The sequence below is a fragment of the Cryptomeria japonica genome, chromosome 4 (genome assembly GCF_030272615.1).
Source record: "Cryptomeria japonica chromosome 4, Sugi_1.0, whole genome shotgun sequence".
NCBI lineage: Eukaryota > Viridiplantae > Streptophyta > Pinopsida > Cupressales > Cupressaceae > Cryptomeria > Cryptomeria japonica.
Window position 1 is genome coordinate 647,781,305 of NC_081408.1, and position 24,397 is coordinate 647,805,701.

Below are 24,397 nucleotides of genomic sequence, written 5' to 3' on the forward strand. Positions count from 1 at the left end.
CAAAGATATGGTTTGTAGGTTAAGAAAAACTTTGTATGGATTAAAGCAAGCTCCAAGAGCTTGGTATGCAAGATTGGATAAGTATCTTTTGAAAATTGTTTTTTCTAAAGGTAATGCTGACAACAACTTATACTATAAAGTGAATAATGATGACATCTTGGTTATAGAAGTTTTTGTTGATGATATAATCTTTGGAGGAGAAGATGGATTGTGTAAAGACTTTTCTATTAAAATGTAGCAAGAATTTGAAATGTCTATGATTGGAGAAATAAAATTCTTTTTAGGATTGCAGATTTCATAGACTGACAAAGGTATATTCTTGAGTCAATCCAAGTACTTAAAAGAGTTACTAAAGAAATTTGGGATGGAGAACTCTAAACCGGTAAGCACACCTATGACTGCAAATGACAAACTATCACTAAGGGATGAATCTACACCTGTTAATCCAACTAGATACAAATCTATGATAGGAGGTTTACTGTATTTGACACAAACTAGACCTGATATTATGAATGCAGTATGTATTGTTTCAAGATTTCAGAATAATCCTAGAGAAAATCATGAATCAACAGTAAAAAGGATTTTCCGGTACTTACAAGGCACTATAAATCTTGGATTATTGTATCCTAGAGATGAAAACTTTGAATTATGTGCATACACAGATACAAATTGGGCAGAAGATGTGGATGATAGAAAAAGCACCACTAGCGGAGCATTATTTCTTGGAAGCAGACTAGTTTCTTGGTTGAGTAAGAAACAAAGTTGTACATCTTTATCAACAACAGAATTAGAATATGTTGCAGCAGCAACTAATTGTATACAGGTATTATGGCTTAAGCAAATGTTGAAAGACATAAAGGTAAAATGCAAGGAACCTATTACTATCTATTGTGATAACACTGCAACAATTGATATATCTAAGAATATGGTATTACATTCTAAAACCAAACATGTTTCTATCAAACTGAATTTTCTAAGGGAAAATGTTGAAGCAAAAGAGATAAAACTGGTTTATGTGAATACTAAAGAGCAGATTGCAGATATCTTCACTAAACCTTTGCCTAAGGAGACTTTTGAATATATTAGAGACCAGCTTGGGGTCATACCCCCACCAATAGAGACTTAGGAAGTTGATGTTTGTCATCAACCGATAGAATTGACAGAGAAATCTTTTACTCTGGCTTTGATGAGGAAGCTACTTCTCAGGGGGAGTAGTTGATATACTAAATTGATTGGTATTTTGTATATGAACTTGGCTTGGTAATAACTTTGGCATTTGATGTCAAAGGGGGAGAGATTGGTATGGAAAAACATATGAAAAAACATGGAACACACATGTTACTCTCAGGGGGAGAGATTGTTACTTTGAGATTGTTATTTGGGAGAGATTATTACTCTCTGTATCTGTATTTTGATATCTGGTTATGATCTTTTTTTGGGAGATTGTTGGTTTTTTGTATTTGGTATTTCTATTTTGGCACTTTGATGGTTTTTCCATCTTGTGTTGCCATCAATGCCAAAGGGGGAGATTGTTGGTATTTTGGTATGGTTTTGTCATTGATGTCAACACCGACTAAACACTTATCAACTCTAGCACTTTGGAGAATCAACAATATTCACCGGCAAGCAAGTGACTTATGCACAGTCACTGGTATCTGGTACACCGGCAGGATATAATGATCACCGACACTTGGAAGGGCATGGAAAACACTTGGTTATGTTGAAGACATCATGTGGACACCTTGTCTTGGAGTTTTGTTAATTGGCATATTCGTATTTGCATATTTGTTGTTACTGGCAAATAGGTCTAGGTTATACACCGACAGGTTTATCTTTTCCAGATCAGCATGGCACGCTATGAAGATGACTTATTATTGTTGTAAATGCATTAAGCCGACATGTTGAATTGGTTATTGCATCAGGTATTACTTGATTTGTAAATTAATTTTATTGTATTATCCTTTAGAGCTGACCTACTAAAATTGGTCTTAGGGTATGGTATAAATGTAAGATCTTATTTGTAAGATCGAATGTGGAATACGAAAAAGGATTCTGTGAAGGTATATGTGAGAATAAGCAGAGCTATACATGCAGAAATCATTTGAAGTTGAAGGAGGGTTTTTGTGAAGACAATCAGAACTACACCGATACTGAATCCAACATATGAAGATGCTATTTTGAGCAGTACATTCTTATTGGATTTAACCATCCAATTGTAGTCAGTGTGACTCCCATTTTGTGTTTGAGCAGTGAGCTCTAGGCGCTTGGCCTTTCTGCATGTGCATACCCCATTTGTATACACTTAATATGTGTAGTAGTATCATCTGATTATGGGTAAGGTTTCCCACTGTGTTTTTTCCCCTTACAAGGTTTCCACGTACAAATATTGGTGTTATGTGTTTTGGTTGACTTTGTGTTTTTGTTTCATGCATCAATCTTTACCGGTATTGCAATTATCTGATATAACTGTCCACTGGTATAACAGACTGTTTCACCGGTAGTAAGCAGAAAGTTGATTAAGTTGTTTTTGGTTTAAATTTATTTGACAACTGATTCACCCCCCCCTCTTAGTTGTCTCTGGGATCTAACAGTATATAGGTCAGTCTGCTAGGTTATTTTGAAAAGAATGGAAGATATATGATATGTGTGGATATAGGAGAATATAGAAGAACTGTATGATGCAAAATATATGTATGAAGATCATTTTGTATATGAATTTTATATCATGAAATGATCTGTAGATAGCTTGGAAAGCAGTCTTGGAGGAGAACTGATACCGGTAGCAGTTCATAATTTATGAACCGGTACAGAGAAGAATCAAAACCAAAACTCTATTTGGCATAGTAGATGCATTCTTGAGTTCATTTTTAGTAATTTACTTTGGCAGGAAGCTTGTAGTCAGTGAGGCTCTTTAGTGATGAGCAGTATGCTCTAGGCAGTGTGCCTTCCTACAAGTGCAGGCCCCTATTATATGTAATATCTTTTCATATGGCCAGTGAACTGATATTGTGGGTCACAAATCCTACCATGGTTTTTCCTCATTGAGGTTTTCCACGAATAAATTTTGTGTGTTATGGTGTTCATTTATGTGGATGGTTTATTTGCTTCTTGTTATATGTTTATTTGTTTACCGGTATATATATGGATGGTCTAGAAAGTTAAAAAATGTTCATTTCGGTAGAACACTGATTCACCCCCCCCCCCCCCCCCCTCTCAGTGTTCTTGGATCCCAACAATGTATGCTTGACAGATCTGTTAGATTATTGTGAATGTTCAAATGAGAGGGGAAATCCTCTTTCTATACTTACTCGTTGAGAAAATTGATTAATTTTCCGACATGAGCCGACATGGAGAGGAAATTCCCGCTCAAATTTTAAATGTGAAAAAGGGTTTAAAGGGGCCCAAAAATGAGGGGGACCATCGTGTGGTGCCATGGTCCTATTGAGGACTAGGGCGCCACACTCAGGTCCTACCCTATTTTGGGGTAAGGGTCAAGTGCCAGATGCATGACAAATGTCAGAAAATTATGCAATATGGAAGAGGCATGAGAATAATAAGGTCCCAAGCAAGCCAAGGGGCACAAACCTTAAGGTAAGGACCCAATGGAGTCAAAATTGCAAAGGGGTGGAATTTTAGGATGCTACAATTACTAAACGTCTTTGTTGAATTTGTAATATTTCATAATCTGCAATTCAATTTCCTATTGTGATAACTTTGACTTGAGTGATTGAATCTCTAAGGCTCACATAACACTTTTTTATTTTTTTAGAATAGAAGCCAACTCATCCAAATTGACTTGAATGTCTATTAACTTATCAATGAAAGATATTGAGAAAAATTCTCTATCCACCTCTTCTCCAATGAGAAAACTGAATTATTTGATACTAACATCTTCATGAAGAGGCCTTTGGTTTTCATCAAGGAATTTATAAGGAAGAGATGATATGTTTTCAATTATCTCCTTGTTGGACATTGCTGCTGCTACAATATGTTGTTTTCATTGATGTCAACATATTCCTATGATTTATTGCTTTGATGGTTGCAGATTGGTTTATTGGGATCATGGTTTGGTTTATGGAGTATTTCTAGTATCATTATATCTTTCTGTACTAGTTTTTGGTGAGCTGAAAAACTTAATTGATCATATCATATGATCCGGTTTGCTGTTTAGTTTTTCTGATCAATGCTTTACATAGTTCACTATTTCCTCCGGTATATTCCAGTGGAATCAAATCTTAAGGTAATTTTTTGGGAGATTGTTTGGGATAGTCTTGTGTATCTTTTTTTCAGATGGTTCGTGATTTGGTGCTCTACAAGTTATCTTTCTTCGTGATAGTTGTTGTTGTTTGAGTGTTCTTGAGTTTTAGATGTTGATTGATGAAGATTTGATAAATGGTGTTGGTGCAGCTGTTGCTGATGATTCTAATGTTCTTGTTGGTGTTTCCTAATTGTTTCGTATTTGTTTTGATGATCCGTATTGATCATTGTGTGCGGTATTGGTGATTTTGTTGATCCGGTGACGTTCTTTGTGTTATGCGGTATTCTTGGTGGTGTAACGTATTGCGATTGATCTTGGCGTGATTTCCAGTGGTGTTGTGTACTTGGAGATTTGATTTAGGTTCATGTTATATCATGTATATCATTATATTGGTCCGGTGGTCGATCTTTGTATTGTTTAATGTAATTTTGTAATTGTGAGTTGAGGGTTTAGCCGACCTTGTTGTCAAGGTTAATGAGTTGTATAAATAGGCGATGTAGTCATGTAATTTAGGTAAAAAGGTTGTGTCTTCATTATCAAAGAATGATGTATGTGCAAACAAGTGAAATCATCCTTTGGTATTGTGATTGAGTAGAGATTGAAGTGATGCAGAGCAGACATATGTGCTTAACCATAACTATCATCAGGCATTAGCAGATGTTGTTATTACAATTCATTTGATTCCAGATTATTGTACAAACATTTTGTAAGTCAGTGAGACTTCCCTGTAAGGTAGTGAACCTTCCCTAAGGGTTGTAGCCTTCTGGGTTATCATATCTTGAGTTGTAAGCTCTAGGAAGTGAACCTGAATACTGGTGCATTCCCCATTGTAATATTTATACATACTACTACAAAGTATCATCTTATTGTGGGTAGGTTCCCACTGTGGTTTTTCCCTTAACCGGGTTTTCCACGTCAAAATCTTGGTGTTGTGTGTTGTGCTATCTATCTGCTTATCTTTGTTGTTCCTACAGTTTACCAAATTTGCATTTGTGGTTAAGTTTAATAAACTGGTGAAAACTGATTCAACCCCCCTCTTATCTTTCCTTCATTATTGTTGCCAATAATTGGTATCAGAGCTAGATCCTCTGAAAGAAGCTTGAGCTCTTGAGGTGATTCGGGATGGCAACTGGAAGTGGAAGTGTTATCTTTAAGAAGGAGAGTCTGGGATTTGATGGAGGTAACTATGCTATATGGAAGAACCAAATGGAGGTGCACTTGATATGTCTTGGAGAAGATTACTAGAAGATTACTAAGAATGCCTATTTTGTTCCTCCGAATGGACTGGTTACTACTGATGAGATAAAGGAACCTGAAAATAACATTAGAGCTAAGGAAGCATTGCTGAGTGCCCTGACTGATTCAGAAATGAAAAATGTAATGGGATTTCAGACTACACATGAGATCTGAGACAAGCTTGAAACCTTGTATGAAGGAGATAAACAAGTAAAAGTTTCTAAGTTGTAGAGTTTGAAAGGGAAGTATGATATGTTGACAATGGGAAAATATGAGAACATAAATTCCTTTATAGCTAAGGTAAATGAACTTGTCCTAGGTATCAAATGTGTCGATGGAACCCTTGAAGAAGATGAAATTATTGCTAAGGTGCTGAGATCAATTCCACCTTCTTACAAACATAAGGTAGCTACTATTTATGAGATCCAGAGCGTGACTACTATAACAAGATATATGTTGGTTAGAAAGATTGTTGCATTTGAACTGAGCAAATTTGGTGAGTCACATGGAAAGTCAAAGATGATATTTAGAGAATTTGTATCCGGAAAGTAGAAGTATGATCCTAAAGAATGCAGAATATCTAGATATGAAAGAGAGAGAAGAGAAATGGAAGAACAAGAAAGAGAATTGGAGGAGCTTGAAGCATTGATTTCCCAGAGATTGCCTAAGGGAGCTGGTAAGTATGATGGAAAATTTCCTCTGAAATGTTTCTCTTGCAATAAGATAGGACATTTTTCTTCTAGATGCCCGGAGAGAATGTCTAAATATGATAGGCATGATAAATTTGATAAGCATGGTAGGAATGATAGATATGAGAAGTATGAGAAGCCTTAAAAGCCTAACTAGAAGTATAAGCATTAGAAGAACTATTATTATGTTGTTGATGAAGGTGTTACAGATGAAGAATCAAAAGGAGATGAAGTTGTGTTTATTGCTATTAAAGAAGATGGATCGATACTCGTAGAAGAGAAAGCTCTAGCTACTAAAGTAGAAAGCTCTAGTTGCTAAAGTAGAAGAGAAAGATGAATGGGCGATTGATAGTGGTTGTTCACATCATATGAGTGGTGATAAAAGAAAATTTGTGAGTATGGAAAGATATGATGGTGGAATAGTAAGATTTGGAGATGACAAAGCCTATGTGATCTGTGGTAGAGGTTTTATTTCCTTTGATGGTAAGGATAACACTGATGATGTCTTGTATGTTGAAGGTTTGAAGCATAATATTTTAAGTGTTGTACAGATGCTTGACAAAGGCTTTGATTTGCAATTCAAGAATGGTAAATGCAAGATCCTAAATGCCTCAGGTATAGAAATTGCAATTGGAACTAAGACTGAAGGTAATATATTTCATTTGAATGAAGGTGAAAAAAGTTGTTTGATTGCTCAGATTGATGAAAGTTGGTTTTGGCAAAGGAGAATGTGTCATGTTAACTTTGATTGAATGATTAAGATTAGTTCTACTCAAGTTGTTAAAGGTTTGCCTAAAATTGTTAAGCCTGCTAATCTGGTATGTAAGGAATGTCAAATGGGAAAGCAAGCAAGAATTTATTTCAAGAGTAAGCAGTATACATTTGATGGATTGCTAGATGTTGTCATACTGACCTATGTGGACCTAAAAATGTTAGAAGTGTGTAGGGTGACATATAATTTATTTTACTTATTGATGATTATTCTAGAATGATGTGGGTTGTCTTTTTGAAAGGTTGAGACCGAGATAGGATTGAAGGTGAAAGATCTGAGATCTGACAGAGGAGGAGAATTTTGTTCCATCGAGTTTGATTCGTTATGTGAGAAGCATGGGATTAAAAGAAAATTATCTGCTCCAAGAACCCCACAACAAAAAGGAGTTGTTGAAAGGAAGAACAAAATTGTCTTGGATGCTGCAAGGACTATGTTGATTGAAGGGAATATTATGAAGATCTATTGGAGAGAAGCTATTAGCACTGTTGTTTACACATTCAACCAAGTGCTTATAAAAGGTGATGTGGGTAAGACTCCTTTTGAGCTATGGTTTGGTCATGTTCCTACTATGGGATATTTCTGAATTTTTGGTAGCAAGTTACAACAAGAGACATGAAGACATAGGAAAGTTTGATGCAATAAGTGATGAAGGATTTTTCTTGGGACATTCAACAAAGAGAAAATCTTACCAGTGCTACAATAAGAGACTGAGAAAGATAGTGGAAAGTGCAAATGTGAAGGTTGACGAGAATTGTGGAAAAAATATCAAAGTATGTGGATATGATGATGGTCAACATATTGTTCTAACTCCTATTTAGATTGAAGAATTGAAACAGAATGATTTGGTAGAGACTGTTAATCCGGATGTTATTTTTGTTGGTGAAGAGGTACAGGAACCTAAAAGTCAGAATAATCAGAAGACTCTGAGGTATGTAAGATTGAATCACTCCGAAAATTAGATAATTGGTGATAAAAATAAAGGTGTGATGACTAGAGGAAGACTAGCTGCTAAAGAGGTATGCTTGATTTTCAAAATTGAACCTAAGGATGTTGTTGAAGCTTGCAAAGATGAAAATTGGATAAGGGCTATGGAAGAAGAATTAGATCAGCTTGAAAAGAATAACACATGGGAGGTTGTACCTAGACCTAAAGATACAAATGTTATTGGTACTAAATGGGTATTCATGAACAAATTGAATGAAGTCAGTGAAGTTATCAGAAATAAAGCAAGATTGGTATGCAAAGGATATTCACATAAAGAATGAATTGATTACAAGGAGACTTTTTCTCCGGTAGCTAGACTTGAAGTTGTTAGACTGTTGCTTGTATATGTTGCGTATAAAGATTTCAAGGTATATCAGATGGATGTCAAGTTAGCTTTTCTGAATGGTGATCTTGAGGAAGAAGTCTACGTTGAGAAACCTAATGGATTTTCATTATCAGATGATGGAGATATGGTATGCAAACAAAAGAAAGCTCTTTATGGATTGAAACAAGCCCCTAGAGCCTGGTATGCTAGATTGGATAAGTACTTGTTGAAATTAGGATTTAATAAAGCAACTGCTGATAGTAATTTATATTTCAATATTAATAATGATAACATATTGATTGTTGAAGTCTTTGATGATGATATTATCTTTGGAGGAGATGATAACTTGAGTATGAAGTTTGTCGGTGATATACAAAAAGAATTTGAGATGTCTATGATAGGAGAGATGATTTTTTTCTAAGGATTGCAGATTTCATAGATTGGAAAAGGTATTTTTATATCTCAAACTAAATATGTGAAGGAATTATTAAAGAAGTTTGGGTTGGAAAAATCCAAACCGGTTGGAACTCCTATGGTGACTAGCTGCAAATTTTCTAAAAATGATGAATCTTCGAAAGCTAATCAGTCTTTATACAGATCTATGGTTGGTGGAATATTATATCTTACTCAGATTGGACTAGATATTATGCATGCCATGTGCATGGCTGCTAGATATCAAGTTGATTCGAAAGAGAGTTATGCCACTGCTGTAAATAGGATATTCAGATACTTGAAAGGAACTGTGGATTATGGTTTGTGGTATCTGAGAAATGATGATTTCATGTTATTTGCTCACTCTAATGTTGATTGGGCTAGTGATGTTGATGAATGGAAGTGTACCTCTGGTGGTGCTTTCTTTTTGGGTAAGAAATTGGTTTCATGGGCAAGAAAGAAACAAGATTGCTATAGTTGAGTACATTGTTGTTGCTAGTAACTGCACTCAAGTAGTTTGGATTAAGAAAATGTTGAAGGATATCAGAGTTATCTGTGATAAGACTACTTTCATACATTATGATAATTCCAGTGCTATTAATATGTCAAAGAATCTGGTGCAACATTCAAAGACTAAACATGTATCAATCAAATATCATTTCTTAAGAGAAAAAGTCAGTGAAGAGGAAGTGAAGCTAGAGTATGTGTCTACAAAGGAACAAATTGCTGATATGTTTACTAAGCCTTTGCCTACAGATAGTTTTGTTTATTTGAGAGACAAGTTAGGGGTATCCACCCCTCCTGATGAGAACTAGATGCATTGAGTTGCATCAATTCGGTGGACTTCACATTCTTATCTTTTTGTTCAGATTGATGAATTTATGCTACTCCTCTCGTGGAGTAGTCTGTTTGAGGTTGGATTGGTTATATTTTTTAGGGGGAGAGAAACATGATTTGTTTATCAAAGGGGGAGATTAAGTTTGGTTTTTTGTTTTGAGAATATTTGGCATTGTTGTCAAAGGGGGAGAGAAGCATGTGAAAAATTGTTTTATCTGTCTGATGTTAGGGGGAGTTTGTTGGAGATATTTTCTTTCTTTTCGTTTTTTCACATGCATATGCTTCCATCAATGCCAAAGGAGGAGATTGTTGGACATTGCTGCTACTAGGATATGTTGTTGTCATTGATGTCAACATATTTATGTGATTTATTGCTCTGATGGTTGCAGATTGGTTTATTGGGATCATGGTTTGGTGTATGGAGTATTTCTACTATCATTATATCTTTTTGTATTGGTTTTTGGTGATCCAAAAAGATTAATGTATCATATCATATGATCTAGTTTGCAGTTTAGTTTTTTCTGATCAATGCTTTACAGAGTTTAGTATTTCCTCCGGTACATTCCATTGTGATTAGACCTTGAGCTGAGTTTTTGGGATATTATTTCGGATGGTCTTGTGTGTCTTGATTTTAGATGGTTCATTATTTGGTTCTCCTCAAGTTATCTTTCTTCGTGACATTTGTTGTTGTTTGAGTGTTCTTGAGTTTCAGATGTTGATCGATGAAAATTTGATAAGCGGTGTTGGTGCCATTGTTGCTGATGATTCTAATGTGCTTGCTGGTGTTTCCTAATTGTTTCCTATTTGTTTTGATGATCAAAATTGATCATTGTGTGTGGTATTGGTGATTTTGCTAATCAGGTGATGTTCTTCGTGTTATGTGGTATTCTTGGTGGTGTAACGTGTTATGGTTGATCTTGGTGTGATTTCCAGTGGTGTTGCATATTTGGAGATTTGATTTAGGTCCATGTTATATCATATATATAATTATATTGATCTGGTGGTCGATCTTTGTATCGTGTTATGTAATTTTGTAATTGTGAGTTGAGGGTCTAGCTAACCTTGTTGTCAAGGTTGATGAATTGTATAAATAGGTGATGTAGTCATGTAATTTAGGTAAAAAGGTTGTCTTCATTATTAGAGAATGATGTATGTGTGAACAAGTGAAATCATCCTTTGGTATTGTGATTGAGTAGAGATTGAAGTGATGTAGAGCATACATATGTGCTTAACCATAACTGTCATCAGGCATTAGCAGATGTTATTATTATAGTTCATTTGATTCCGGATTATTGTACGAACATTTTGTAAGTCAGTGAGACTTCCTTGTAAGGTAGTGAACCTTCCCTAAGGGTTGTAGCCTTCTAAGTTATAATATCTTGAGCTGTAAGCTCTAGGAAGTGAGCCTAAATGTTGGTGCATTCCCCATTATAATATTTATACATCTACTATAGAGTATCATCTTATTGTGGGTAGGTTCCCACCGTGGTTTTTTCCTTAACTAGGTTTTCCATGTCAAAATCCTGGTGTTTTGTGTTGTGCTATCTATTTGCTTATCTTTCTTGTTGTTGTAGTTTATCATATTTGCATTTGTGGTTATATTTAATAAACTGGTGAAAACTGATTCACCCCCCCGTCTCAGTTTTCCTTCATTCTTGTTTCCAACACTCATTTCCTTTGTCATTAAATTCCATTTGATCCTTTCTCATATCTTTGATAATCATTTCAAAGGTGTTAATTTTATGTTCTAGCACTTCCCTTTGTTCAATATACATATCCCTTCAAGGAAGCACCCCATTATCAACCAAACATCTAATTGAAAATCTTCTAACTTCAACCACGAGTCAAAGTCCTTCTCTTGTGTCTATAACTCTTGTGAGAATAGACCCAATGTTTTATCTATCTTGGGCTTAATACCCTCCAAATTATTGATTAAGACAACTACGTAACTTATGAGATGTGTTCCCTGACTGAGTATCCTATCCATCCACTCACCTTTTACAAGTGTGGTTGTTGTTGCACCAAAAGATTGACTTGTTAATGCTTGATACAACCACTAGACTTATAGAATCCATAAGAGGTAGTTAAGCCATGTCACAAACCCGAGTGTTGCGCTGCACAACATAAGGAGACCAAGGGCGCACACCTTGGAACAATCCCCCCCAACACAAGAGAGGGGTTTGAACCTATGACCAAGCTTTGATACCACTTGTTACAAGTGCAGTTGTCATTACACCAAAAGATCAACTTGTTAATGCCCAATACAACCACTAGACTTATAGAATTTACAAGAGGTAGTTAAGCCATGTCACAAACCCGAGCACTACATTGCACATGACAAGGAGGCCAAGGGCGCACACCTTGCAACATCACCAACTATTCTTCCTCGTGAATTGACCTACTTGGCCTGCTTGATGATATGTTCATCAATTGATGAGGTGACTAGCTCAATTATCTCTGAGGATTTTGTTATCTTGATCAACACATTGGTGAGTTGTTCCACTTGATTCTTCAGTCAATCTTTCTTGACCTTTTCCTCAATATACCTTGCCACAAGACTATTAAAAGATGATTGAGAATCTTCTTCCATTCCTTCATGATTTTTCTTTCCCAATTCAATCATGTTAATAATGTACTCTATGGGATAAATTTTGTCTATGTCTGTATAAGGAGGAGGAATTGTCATTTCTACATACCTTTTTTTTTTTAACTTATCCACCTTTACCCTAGATAAAGTCTCGGATTTATTTGTACCCTTGGGTTTAATAGGAACCAACTAACTAAATTTGAAGTCATCTGGGGATATGGCTTGCTTTTTCCTCTTAGGGGTATTGGAAACTAACTGAGGTGGCAAAGTTGTATCGTCTTCTACTCCTATGGTCAATACCTGAGATGCAAGCTCTTGATTTTGTATGCTTATGGTTACAATAGGAGGAGTGGTAGTTACTATTGCAGGTGGATTGTCAACAACTGAAACCTTGGGAGGAAGATTGGATTTTGACATAAAATTAGATCAAAATATTCTAACATGGAGGAAGTCACTTCAGACAAATTGGTAAGGAAAATGTTCTCCATGTTATCTTGTGGGGTATCTAGAGTTGACTCACTAGTTGTTGTGGAAGGGATGGTGTAAATTACTACACCAGGAGTCTCAGATGCATACAAAATGGTAGAACCAAAAGGAATGGGATTGGAAAATGGCATTGAAAGAGGAATTGTACCTTAAGGAATGATTTCTTGTGTCCCTTCGGACTAGGAATGTTTGGTAACCCTTCCTCACCATACTCTTCCTCCTGTTCATTTTTTAACTCTTCTCTTTCTTCTTGTTGGATTTCTTCCTCGAGCAATTCTTCTTCAACTTCATCTTATGTTTGAGTGTCCTAGGTTGAGGATTTCCCCTTGACTTTTATCCTTTCATTTTCCAACTGTAAATTTGAACTTTCGGGCCTTTGGAGTCGTCAAATCTTGTCTATTCTTATTTCTCAATTCAAAAGTTTTCCCAATTGACCTTGTAGTGTCATCATCTAATCCAGTTTGGAAAGGTTTTAACTGAATCCTCTTCTATGTAAGATAGACGTTAGTGTTGGCAAGAATATTATGAAATCTGGTCCTTATTGAAGTATTTTCCTTTTGGGACAATTGAATAAGAGGCGAAGGTGAATCTGCAACCTTATTCTTTTTATACATAGAATCTAGAACATTTTCGTCATCTTCAAGATCCTCAAGAATATCACCTAGGTTCAGATTCTCAATTTGATTTGCAGTAAGGCGATAGTAGTTGAGCCTTTTGATATCCTCTTCTATTCTGCAATCAATCTAAAAATCCTCTACCCAATGAACACGAGTGTAACTTTTCTTAAGTTTGTTCTTCATATATTTGTAGTCAAAGTGTTTCCTAGTCTTGAAGAATATCATCATGACTCTCTTGATCTCTTCATCCATGGATCAGGACTTGTAGATGGAATTGATTGAATATCTACCAATAGTGAGAAAAAAATTGAAACTACTCTTATGCAAACCAAATTAAACCAGTCTTATGCAAACCTGATTGCCATTCATGCACTGCTACCATCTGATGAGCTCACTCCATGAGTACAATTTTGTCTGATGGGTACCTAGGAAGCATGACAGGTTTGTCATCAAATCATCCCATTCTAATAAAATAGAGAATAGTAAGAATTGCTGGATATCATTGGCATATGATGAACCAGTATATTGATATGATGATAATGTATATTGTAATTGATGTCAATAAGTGTAAGTGAACCGGTATGCAGATTGAAGAAGTTGGTAAACTAGTATGAAGAGGCATGAGGAGATTTAGTGAACTGGTGTTGGGGTTTCACTAAGTGTGATTACCAGTTGGTAGTCTCAGCTCTATGGTTATCAGTTTAGCGATCCAGCTTGTGTGATGAACTGATGATATTTTGTGATGAGTTAGCTAAGCGATGTGATTGAGGTGCCACATCAGCTTTGTGCGCGTGAAGGATTGAGGCATAATAAGATCGATCGCGTTTGAAGTATACTTCAGGAATGATCATTCTTCTTAGTGGTATAAGAAGAAAGCATGATGGGTTACTGATTCCCATGAGTGGTGATGAATGAATGATACAGATTGTCTTGTGATCTGTTTAAAATTGTAATGCTCTATGCAATATGTTTGGACGGTCAGGATTGGACAACATGTGTTGTAAACCTAAGATACTTAGGGTTTAGGGTTTATGCTACCGACCTATCTGTTGTCTATAACATTGATGATGTTTGTTATTGTAAAGTTGTTGGCAAATTTTGTGTGTATGTATCTGAGTGAAGAGATACTTGATACTTGCCAGACTAGTAAGAGGTAAACTACAGAGTGTGATTGCAGAGTAGAGGATATGAAAAGGATCTACCTTGGCATGTAGTGCTGTTATCATATCATAGTTTTTCTTGTTGTCTTCTAATCATTTCAACAGATGGAAAATCCCTTTACCGGGTAGCTTTAACAAGCTTATTGTAAAACCTGTAACTAGGTGACTCAAGATCATTGAGTTCTTTAAATCCTCTATCGAGGTAACCTTTAACAGGGTTTCAACCTTTAATAGGGTATATAGCCATCCCCTAACCGGGTGATCTCTAACAGGATCGGTTCCTAGCAGAACCTTATTGTAAAATCTTTAACCGGACTAGGCTCCTAATAGGGTGAGCTTTGAAAGAGTTCAAAACAAGCTTGTGGGTATTCATCCCCACCGTGATTTTTCCCATTTGGGTTTCCACATGAAAAATCTGTGTGTTATGTGTTATGCATTTTTCATGTGATGTTTATGAAGTATTTGGTTGAAGGATTATGCATGCAGGGTTAATAGGTTATGGTATTTAGTTTACCACATGCATATGTTTTTGGGTGAAGTTGATGTTGCATAATCGATCGTATTTGAAGTATTTAGACCTATCAGTTTATGGTGTCTTGTGTCTTACTATGTTTAACCGGTATTGCCATGGTTAAGTTCGGTAATGGTGATAACTAGTTAGTTTTTCTTTAGCAAGATAAGTTGTTAAGAGAGTTTTTATCTGTACTGATTCACCCCCCCCCCCCCCCTCTCAGTACCGATTGGGGTATCTATTGTTCATCATTATTCATCAATTGGTATTAGAGCACCTCCAGGTCCTCAGTGATATAAGCTTAACCACTTGAGGTAAAAGATCCTACTGTAATGATGAAGAGGGAAGGTCATAAGTTTAATAGAGATAACTTTAAGATATGAAAGGACAAAATGAAGATTTACATCAAGAGTATGGGTGCTCAACACTGGAGCTATGTTGAGAATGCCTATGTGATTCCCACTAGCACTCTGACTGATGATCAGAAGAGAGAAATCCAACAAAATGGGCAAGTCATGGAAGCCCTTATCAACAACCTATCAGATATTGAGTTTATTGATGTTCAAGACAATGACACACCTAAGGAAGTATGGGATGCACTGGAAACCATTTATGGTGGTGATGAGCATGTAAAGAAAGCTAAGGAAGAAAGCCTTAGAGGAAAATTTCAAGACATGAGGATGGTTGAAGGAGAGACCATTTAGCAGTATGGTATTAGGATTAAGATAGTAGTTGGAGATATCAAAAGCACTAGTGGAACTATTGATGATGCCATTGTTGTCAGTAAACTTCTTGGGCAAGTGCAAGGTAATGAGTCACAAATTCGTGGAAGTCCGTGCATTGGAAAACATGCTATTATAAACGGGGGCCCATTTTAAAAAAATGGGGCCCCGTTTATGCTTCGGGCTCTCGAGCTGAAAGGTAACGGGTGCCCGAAGAAAAAATAAATGGGCCCCCATTTTGTTCTAAAATGGGGTCTCGCTTTTAAACAAAATGAGGGCCCGTTTTTAAAAAACGGGCCCCCGTTTCTAAATCGTATTTTACCTTTTTTTCCACAAGCCGCCCTTGTTTGAAAACAGGGGCCCGTTTTGTGGAAGTTGATTCCACAACCTACCACTTGGCTCGAGATTAGGCTCGAGATAGGCCTAGGATGGCCACACCTGAGACATGGACCTGCAAATTCAAATCTCCATGATTGAAAGCACAAATATGATCTTTTGAAATAATTTACGTGCCTGTAATTAGAGAATTTTTATACGAAATTAAAACCTATTTCAGATTATACTGTCTAGATTCTAAATATGTAAATTTATTTAAAAATTGATTATTTTAACTATTTTTCATTTAATTTATACTAAATCGGGTCCATAAACTTGAAATATTAACTAATTTTGTTAATTTAATAACTTTTTTATTTTAATGAATTTTGAAAAAAAAATTATGTCATCAATCTACACAAAATTCTTTTCTATTTAAAAAAAATTAAAAAAATGTTAAGTTTACGTCAAATTATGTGGGCCGTACACATCAAATTTTTAAAAAGATAATTACGGTCATTAAAAAATTATTTAAAAATAAAATATTTTAAAAAAATACAGAAAAATATGCTCATCAATCTTTAGTGAGTTACAAACCATTTACCAAAATGGTTTGAGAAAATAATTTTAATTGTGTCAAAAAGTGTGGGTCGTACACATGCATGGTATGGTCCTGAAACGAGAATTTTTAAAACATAGTTTTTAGAACTCCATTCCAAAAGTTATTTTTTATTATGAGGGTATTAAAATAAATTACATATTTGGAAAGTACACTCAGAGGGATATCTTTTATATTACTGACTTTTTCCAAGATTCAATCTCCAAGTGTTTCAAAATTTAAGCTCAAATGAGACAAAATCTGAAAATTAGGAAAAACACTTCCACTTTTTGGCCAAAAAGTGGACTCAGCTTCTTGCACTGACCCTCTTAGATCATTGTTACCCGTCTATGCAATCAGAGTTGCTGCTATCTAGGAGCTAAGGTTTATTGATAAGACCAAGGTATCCTTAGATTCTATTATTGCAAAGTTAACTGCATATGAGTTGAATAGCTATGATGGTAGTGTTTAGAAGACTGAGTTAGCTTTTAAAGCATCTACCGTACCATCCAGAAAAGGAAAAGAAACTAGTACCAGTTATGAATCCAGACAATGCAAAGATATGGATGATGAAGAGATTCTGATGGAGTTCGAAGCTCTTCTTGCTAAAAAACTTCCGAAGGGAATCGGAAAATATAGAGGTGAACTTCCTTTGAAATGTTTTTCTTGCAACAAGATAGGACATATAGTTGTTAATTGTCCTAACAATGAAAATAAGGATAAATTAGAGAGGTTTAGAAAATATAAAAGTGTAAATCAAAGAAATTGTCTAGTTGTTGTGGATGAAGGTGTCACTGATGAAGAATCAGAAGAGGAAGAAAATGAAGACATAGTGTTTGTAGCAGTAAAGGAAGAAGTGTCAGACAAGAAAGCTCTTGTCTTTCGCATTGACAACTCTAATGAGTGGATAATTAATAGTGGTTGTTCTCACCACATAACGGGTGACTAGAGAAAGTTTTTGTCTTTGAAAGAATATGATGGTGGTGTTTTTCAGATTTGGCAATGATGCACCATGCTTGGTGAAAGGTAAAGGATCCATCTCACTGAATGGTAAAAGTAGTGCGGATGATGTTTACTGAGTAGAAGGTCTTAAGAATAATCTCTTGAGTGTTTCTCAGCTGAATAACAAAGGATTAGTTCTATAATTCAAAGGTGGAATTTGCAGTATAATCGGGAAGAATGGTGAAGTTATTGCCACTGGTAAATGGACCAGAGGTAACCTATTTTAGTTGAATGCCAAGATAAGTCGGTGTCTAATGGCTAAGTTTGATGATAGTTGGATATGACATAGAAGACTCTGTCATATGAACTTTGACAACATTGTTAAAGCCGGAAAGATCAAGGCGGTAAGAGGATTACCATTGCTGGACAAACCCGAGAATTCTTTGTGCAGAGAATGTCAACTTGGGAAGATGTCTTCCTCAACTTTTAAAGGTAAGTCTTTTTCAGCAAAAAATTTACTTGATCTTGTGCATACTAATTTGTGTGGTCCTTCGAAAACTAGAAGTATTCAGGGAGATAGGTATTTTATGATTCTTACTTATGACTCCTCAAGAATGATGTGGGTCACATTCTTGAAAGATAAATCTGAAGCATTTGGAAAATTCAAAGCCTTTAGAGCATTAGTAGAGAAAGAAAGTGGTAAAAAGATAAAATACTTGAGAACTGATCAAGGAGGAGAATTCACTTTTGATGAATTCAACAAGTACTATGAAGATAACGGTATCAAGAGACAATTGTCTACCCCAAGGACACCTCAACAAAATGGCGTAGTAGAAAGAAATAACAGGACTATAGTTGAAGCGGCAAGAACAATGCTGATCCAAGGAAACGTTGCTCACACTTTTTGGAGAGAAGAGGTGAGCACTACAATCTACACTATGAACCCCTTATGAGTATTGGATAGGAAAAACTCCCACTGTGAGTTACTTTAAAGTGTTTGGTAGTAAGTGCTATATCAAGAGAGGTGAGCATTTGAGCAAATTTGATGCAAAATGTGATGAAGGAATATTTCTGGGATATTCCACTAAGAGAAAAGCTCTCAAGCACTACAACAATAGAACACAGAAGATTGTTGAAAGTATCAATGGTAGGGTTGATGAATCCCCTGAGGAACTTGAGGTAACATGCAATGAAGAAGTAGAAGATGAACCGGGTATAGCCTTTTGGGAACCAGTTAAGAAAGAAACTTGCAAAGATCTTAGTGTTCTTGTACTGGTAGAAGCCGCAATAAGAGAAGAAGAAGAGGTTAGTGAGGAAGAAGAAGAAAAACAAGTAGATCATTCCTAGATATGTAAAGCTGCACCATGATCTAAAGCAAATCATAGGAGTTAAAGATGCAGGGATACTCACTAGAAAAAAAGTGAAAGAAAACTCTTGCATGATTTCAGAATTTGAATGCAAGACTTCAAAAGAAGCTCTTACAGATGAAGATTGGATTAAAGCAATGGAAGAGGAGCTAGATCAGATAGAAAATAATGCAACATGGTCTTTGGTGCCCAAACCGGAACATAAAAATGTCATAGATACCAAATGGGTCTTTCAGAATAAGCTAAATGAAGATGGCACAGTTGTCAGAAACAAGGCTAGGCTTGTATGTAAGGGATATGCTCAGGAGGAAGGAGAAGACTATGGAGAAAATTGTGCTCCTATGGCTAGATTAGAAGGTGTTTGAATGCTACTTGCATTTGCAACATTTAAGGGATTTAAGGTCTATCAGATGGATTTGAAGTCTTCTTTTTTGAATGGAATCCTAGAAGAAGTGTACATAGAGAAACCATAAGGGTTTTCCTTATCAGAAGATAGTGACATGGTGTGTAGATTACACAAAGCCCTGTATGGACTAAAACAAGCACCTAGGGCATGGTATGAAAGATTACACTCTCATCTTGTGAAGATTGGATTTCAGAGAACAAGTGAAGATAAAAACATCTACTTGAAATCAGAAGGTGATCAGATTTTGATTTGTGAAGTGTTTGTGGATGACATAATTTTTGGAGGAGATGATAGAATGAGTCATGGACTTGCAGATGAAATGAAGAAAGAGTTTGAGATGTCTTTGATAGGAGAAAAAAAATTCTTCATTGGTTTACAGATTCAACAAATGAGAGAGGGTATCTTTATTACCCAGTCCAAGTATGTCAAAGAAGTATTGAAGACTTTTGGCATGGAGGAAAGCAAACCGGTTAGTACACCAATGATAACTAGCTGTAAACTAACTAAAGAAGATGATTCAGCACTAGTGAATGAAAAGGATTATCGGTCGATGATTGGTAAACTGCACTATGTGGTGCACAACAGACTAGATATTGCTCATACAATGGGCATAGTAGCTCATTTTCAGAAATGTCGAAGAGAATCCCACTTGGTAGTTGTGAAGAGGATTCTTAGATATCTGAAAGGAACAGTTGATTATGGACTGTGGTATCTATAATGGTGACTATAATCTCAAAGTATATACCGATGCCGATTGGGCAGGTGATGTGGATGACCGGAAGAACACAACTGGTGGAGCTTTCTTTCTTGGTGGAAGATTAGTATCTTGGACAAGCAAGAAGCAGAGTTGTACTTCTCAATCTACAGCTGAAGCAGAATATGTGGCAACATTTATGAACTGCACTCAAGCAATTTGGATGAAGCATGTAATGGAAGGTTTCAAGGTACCTGTATCTGGACCAGTGAACATATTTTGTGATAATACAAGTGCAATAAACGTTTCCAAGAATCCAGTATTGCATGCTAGAACTAAGCACATTGAACTTAAGTAACATTTCTTGAGAGAGAAAGTTCAGAATAAGGAGGTTGTATTACAACATGTTTCCAGTAAGGAGCAGCTAGCAGATATATTCACTAAGCCCTTACCTTATACTACATTTACCTATTTGAGAGGTGAACTAGGGGTTCTACCCCTTCATGAAGTCAACTAAAAGATACGTGCTCTGCATTAGTCAAGTACTACAATGAAAAATCTTTTAGGATTGATGTGTTGAAGGATGATACTCCTTAGGGGGAGCAGCATGGTAGATTTTGGAAGCTTATGCCTCCACTTTGGCATTGTCGTCAAAGGGGGAGAAGATATCTGATAATGCAGATACACTAATCTATGAGGTTTTCAGTTGTAATGCTACAATGAGTATTGCCATCAATGCCAAAGGGGGAGATTGTTGGATATCACTGGCATATGATGAACCTGTATGTTGATATGACAATAATGTATGTTGTCATTGATGTCAATAATTGTAAGTGAACCAGTATGCAGATTGAAAAAGTTGGTAAACCGATATGAAGAGGCATGAGGAGATTCAGTGAACTGGTGTCGGGGTTTCACTAAGTGTGATTACCGGTTGGTAGTCTCAGCTCTATGGTTATCGGTTTGGCGATCTAGCTTGTGTGATAAATTGATGGTACTCTATGATGAGTTAGCTAAGAGATGTGATCGAGGTGCCACATCAGCTTTGTGTGTGTGAAGGATTGAGGCATAAGAAGATCAACCGCGTTTGAAGTCTACCTCGGGAATGATCATTCTTCTTAGTGGTATAAGAAGAAAGTATGATGGGTTACTGATTCCCATGAGCGGTGTTGAATGAATGATACAGATTGTCTTGTGATCTATTTGAAATTGTAATGCTCTACGCAATATGTTTGGACGGTCAGGATTGGACCACATGTGTTGTAAACCTAAGATACTTAGGGTTTAGGGTTTATGCTACCGACCTATCTATTGTCTATAAGGTTGATGATGTTTTTTATTGTAAAGTTGTTGGCAAATGTTGTGTGTATGTATCCGAGTGAAGAGATACTTGATACTTGCCAGACCAGTAAGAGGTAAATTGTAGAGTGTGATTGCAGAGTAGAGGATATGAAAAGGATCTCCCTTGGCATGTAGTGATGTTATCAGATCGTAGTTTTTCTTGTTGTCTTCTAATCATTTCAACAGATGGAAAATCCCTTTACCGGGTAGCTTTAACAATCTTATTGTAAAACCTGTAACCAGATGACTCAAGATCATTGAGTTCTTTAAATCCTCTATCGAGGTAACCTTTAACAGGGTTTCAACCTTTAAAAGGGTATATAGCCATCCCTTAACCAGGTGATCTCTAACAGGATCGGTTCCTAGTAGAACCTTATTGTAAAGTCTTTAACCGAACTAGGCTCCTAATAGGGCGAGCTTCGAAAGAGCTCAAAACAAGCTTGTGGGTATTCATCCCCACCATGGTTTTTCCCATTTGGGTTTCCACGTGAAAAATCTGTGTGTTATGTGTTATGCATTTTTCATGTGGTGTTTATGAAGTATTTGATTGAAGGATTATGCATGTAGGGTTAATAGGTTATGGTATTTAGTTTACCACATGCATATGTTTTTGGGTGAAGTTGATGTTGCATAATCAATCATATTTGAAGTATTTAGACCTATCAGTTTATGGTGTCTTGTGTTTTACTGTGTTTAACCGGTATTGCCATGGTTAAGTTCGATAATGGTGATAACCAGTTAGTTTTTCTTTAGCAAGATAAGTTGTTAAGAGAGTTTTTATCTGTACTGATTCACCCCCCCCCTCTCAGTACTGGTTGGGGTATCTGTTGTTCATCATTATTCATCAAGAATATGCACCCATATTGGTTCACTACATTCCAAGCTTCATCTGATACTCTCTTCTTTTGAATATTTTTATCTAACATGCACATATAATGATAAAAGAAAGCATCATTCACTCTCTCGAAATGATGTAAACTGTTCTTGTGAGTTAATTGTGTGTAATAATGATATACAGGAATTTGACTCTCGTCTCTTGTGGTAGACAACCTTGGGAAATGCCTCATTGAGGCTACTGCATATACTAAATATAAAGTCATATAGAACTTCAAAGTGGTAGGAACCTTGGTTAACTGTTCATGTAGACACCTAAAATTATCCTCTTTAATTAAATAAATATTTTTATTTATTTAATAATTTTATCCTAAGTCTTCTATTAATTAAATAAATCTTTATTTATTTATTTAATTAATTTAGCTTCTTATAGCTCTTCTCTGATTTAAATAAATATTTTTATTTATTTAAATTATCTTTTTTCCTAAATTAAATAAATACTTTTATTTATTTAATTGGCCCCATTTCTTCTATTAATTAAATAAAATATTTATTTATTTAATTAATTCATTAGCTTTTTCTTCTATGATACATGCCATTTATCTTTTAATTTTCCTCTACCTACCCTCTTATCATTTTATTATTTCTCTTACCTAGCCTTTTATCCTATCCGACCATTTATATTTTCACCTCTTAATATTATCCCTCCATTTTCTAAAGTTTCTTCTATATAAGAGGATACTTCTATCATTATCAACCCTAATAAACACTTATGCAATTAAGTCTTCTTGTGATCAAGCAACTTCAACCATAATTCATTCTTTGTTGAACTCTTGTGCACCTATAAATCCTAAGAGGAAATATATCAAACAAGATCAATGGAGATAGGAGACAATGGAGATTAATCCCCTACTTGGCATGTGAATGGTAATATTGTTCATTTGTTGATTTGCATGATCTTAGGTATCTTCATTGGTGTATAGTGAATGTGTGGGTTTAGAACTAGGGTTTTATTGTGGTTGGATCTTTGTGGTTTTACAATAGTTTATCATCATCATTTTTCACCGTATATATTTTGGCACACCCTATGGGACTCTTGTCACTTTTATTTATTACATTTTGTTTGCAGATTTAGCTTTTTGTGAAGTTGCAGGTCGGATTTGAGACAATTATGATTTATTGTGCGTTTGCGACTGATTTTGTGTTTGCATTCTGAAATCATGTATGTGATCTCTATTATCATGTCTATGTTTTCCTCTTAGTTTTGTAGCTCAGATCTAGAAATCGCGTTTGTGCATCATACTATCATGTCTTTGATAAAAAATCACGTATGCGTTGGGTATTTTCATGTTTTTTGTATTTTCTGTTTGTTGCAGTGTAGGTTTCTTGAAATCATGTCTGTGATTCACAATACCATGTTTTTTCCCAGAAAGTACGTTTGTATTGTATGTTACTACGTCTGTGTTTAGATTTTGTCTTGCAGGTTTCAGATCTTAAAATTGCATCGGTGTCTAATATTTACACGTTTGTGTTCGAAAAGTGCGTCTACGTTTGGTATAACTGCATTTTTGTTTTTCAGTTTTCATTATCTTTTTCATTTTAGGGTTTCAATCTGGTTTTGGGATAACCCTTTGATTGGACTAACAAAGTGGTGCAACTATTTTGAAAAGGATAAAATATTGTATTGTAGAAGGCCCTCTTTCACATTTGGATTTGGATTTCTAAAATTTACCTAACTAGCATGCTTGAAGGTGGGGGTAATCTATCAAAACTACTAATCATTTGTTGCAAGGGTAATTTAGGTGTGTGTCTTTAATTTTTTATCTTAATTAGGGTCACATGTTTTTGATTCGGGGTTAAAGAACTTGTTTGAAGTGTTTGGTGCGCTTTTCACATTTTATGTTTATAACCCTAGAGGTGAAAACAAAAGTATCCTCTCCCCTCACCTTCCATTGGACCTTGTGTGTAAGAGAAATTTTTATCATATTCTATTTAGGTAGGAGGGACTGTCTCCTGGGTAGCACATAAGGCCAAGTGAGAGAGCATGACCCAAGTGGTACTTCTTATGCCCGCTATATTATTTAATACGTTAGGCGAAAGCCACGATGACTTGTTGACATGTATCTACATCGACAGTTCTCACTAGTATCTACACTTGTGCTAGATACGTTAAAAATCCTCTTTGGGGATTAGGAGTGGGTTCTTAAATGGGTCATCGTCGCATGGGTAGACACCAAGGACTGCAGAAGTTCCCCCACTAAACACATTTTGTTGTAGAGGCCAA